We start from the raw sequence: 3,020 nt of genomic DNA on the forward strand, positions 1-3,020 counted from the left end.
GTGTGGCTATAAAACAGCAACATAAGGGATACTTGCGTGGTGGAACCATTCTGTATCTTGACTGTATCAATGCCAATATCCTGGTTGTGATACTGTATGATGTTGCAAGACACTGTCGTTGGGGGAAACCTGGAAAATGGTACATGATTTCTCTTTACAGTATTTCTTACAACAACTGCATGAAAATCTGTATCTAAGGTAACAAGCATATATTTTTTAAAAAACCCTTTTCTCTTATAGCATGGAATTTCAGGGTCAAAAATGTGGAGCACTTCTCCCGTGTGTGCTTGTGTGTGTGTGTGCGTGTGTGTGTGTGTGTGTACATACTACTCTTACTACGTCAAGAGTCTGCATATCAGTGTTTTTGCCTGTCTCTAAAGTAGAATATCTGCTGGTGTCCACATGTGATAATAATTGTTTTTTATATTGTGTGCCATAGATATTACGGATGTCCTATGACGTTATAAAAATTCTGCTGATGACTCACTCTGCTTTCTCTAAGTCATTTTGTCATTGATACTGTGCCTGGTTTTATAAGCTTCTTGGCAATGAAGTGATTTGTACTTGTTTTGCCAAGAGGTCTAATAATGTTGAATGACACCCCCATAGCTTTAGTATCTTCCCTACCTTCGTCACAATATTCATCAACTTCATACAGCAAAGAATTACTTTGTGCTTGCTTTCAAAATATTCAATTGGCTTATCACAGGGTTAACTGTACTTTGATTAATAATTATGTAAAAGTGGCCGCGGGCCGAGGAGAGCTCTGGGTGGCCAGCCAAAGACCTGGGCCGTCGTGGGCTTCCGCGAGCCTGCGGGGATGAGCGGGTCCCTGGGCCGAGCGGCGGGCTCGGGTGCGGGCGGTGGTGGCTCGGCAGAGCAGCTGGACGCGCTGGTGAAGAAGGACAAAGTAGTTGTCTTCACTGAAGGGGACGACGGAGCAACCCCAGTGCGGCTTCAGCAACGCCGTGGTGCAGATCCTGTGGCTGCACGGCGTCCGCGACTACGCGGCCTACGAAGTGCTGGACGAACCCGAGCTGCGACAAGGCATTAAAGACTCTTCCAACTGGCCCACCATCCCGCCAGTGTACCTCAACGGCGAGTTTGTGCGGGGCTGTGACATTCTTTTGCAGATGCACCAGAATGGGGACCTGGTGGAAGAACAGAAAAAGCTGGGGATCCGCTCCGCCCTTTTAGATGAAAAGAAAGACCAAGACCCAAAGTGAGGGCGCCCGGGTCCTCCCTGAACAGAGGGAGCCGTTTGTGTCAGAGACTCACCGCCAGAAAAATCTTACCGATTTTGGTTTTCACTACTGAGACAACGGCCTTGCACTGATCATTTCAGTTCATGAGCAGTCGGGTGATTTTAGTTTGTCTGGTGTTTGGGCTAAGAAGATTTTATTGTGAACTTAATTGCAACCACTGCGCCGTAATAATTCAGTGCTGTATTATGATAGTGCTGTAAACAAATTTGTTCTTATATTGCCGTTTATTTTTTGCCTGATTCAGGAGTTAAACTAGGAGCTTTGGAATCATTATTCATGACCCCTCTGCAAATACGTCAGTCTGCAAAGACATTATCTTCCCCCAAATTATGTATTGCTTCCTCTGTTATGGAAAACGATGGACAAAGAAGAAATTCTAAGTAAACTGCCAACACAGGAAAAAAGTTATGTAAAAGCTTTGATGACTTCGTGCTACAATTTGATACATTTTATTATAAAGAGCATGCTGGAGACTGGGGCAAATGGATGGCAGGTCTAATAAAATCAAATTTTCAGACATTTATCTTTTTACTTCATATTTGCATTTTCGACTTCTTATATGATATTGTCACTCACACACAGGCTTATTTCTCTTAGGACATAGAGATTCACATTCTGTGTTTGTACTGGAGACCTGTTCACTATTTATGTTTATGGTGTTTACTGAGTTGTAACATTTAAATCATTATTTTTATTGTTACTTTAATATTCAACAAACCTTTTTTTCTTAGTAAACTTTATTTTTCCAACATTAAAGTAATATAAAACTTGGAAAATACAGCAAAATAAAAAAAGGAAAAATCAATGTAATTTTACTGCCCCCAAAATCCCATTGACATTTTTGTCTTCTGATAGAGATTTTGTTCATTTTTTTTATTTGTTTGCTTTGTTGATAGCTTGAGAGACCTTCAAATTTCCACGTACCCGAGTCATCAAAATTTCTAAATCTGGTGGGTTCTTCACCCTAGAGTCCCAAGAGTGCCATAAGATACATCCTGGCTGGGCAGTGGCCAGAAGGACTGGTCTGGAAAGGGCGACAGAGGCCCTGAAGTCTCAGGGAAAAGCACTCAGCATGAGCCAGTATTCTGCACAAGGGTCGACCTAGTCCAGAAGGAACTTTTCCTGGGCTCAGTTCCCACCCTCATGGTCACATCACCGTGACACAGCAGGAAGAGCCCTCCCCAGAGCCCAGGTCTCTCACAGTTAAGTCTTGTCAGAGGCTGCTGCATGGGCCAGGAGTCCATCTCATTGGGTTAGCAGCAGCATTCCAACCCACAGGATTTGTTCACAGGCTGGAATGCTGGCCTCAGGGCTGGTCAGTGGCACTTGCTCCACTTGGTCCTGATGCTTGCGGTGATACCTTGTGGTGGTGCCATAAATCAGCTCTGCTCTGTGCTTTCCCAGAGAGATTTCCAAATGAATTGCCCTCCAAGCAGGCAGCATGAGATACCTCCTTTCAGATGTCATGAACTAGACGGAATTTTGTTCTTAGTAGAGGGGGGTGAATAGCAACGCCAGATTATGGTGTTGGAATCCATTCAGTTTGCCTCACTTGACCCACGTGTCAGTTATGAGCTAATCAGTTATGAGCTAAACCTCACAGCCTGTCTCCTCAGCGTTAGTGGTTATTTTTCCTCAGCTAGAGGGAAGAACAAAGGAATGGGGCCCAGATGCACCAGAATGGGGACCTGCTGGAAGAACTGAAAAAGCTGGGGATCCGCTCCGCCCTTTTAGATGAAAAGAAAGAGCAAGACT

At 44.2% G+C, this 3,020-nt stretch overlaps 1 pseudogene; it reads left to right on the forward strand.

The window, feature by feature from the left end:
• Positions 1–341: 341 nt before the first annotated feature.
• LOC106995311 (glutaredoxin-related protein 5, mitochondrial pseudogene) lies at positions 342–1,669 on the forward strand (annotated as a pseudogene).
• Positions 1,670–3,020: the final 1,351 nt, after the last annotated feature.

This window comes from Macaca mulatta, chromosome X (genome assembly GCF_049350105.2).
Source record: "Macaca mulatta isolate MMU2019108-1 chromosome X, T2T-MMU8v2.0, whole genome shotgun sequence".
Taxonomy (NCBI): Eukaryota; Metazoa; Chordata; class Mammalia; order Primates; family Cercopithecidae; genus Macaca; species Macaca mulatta.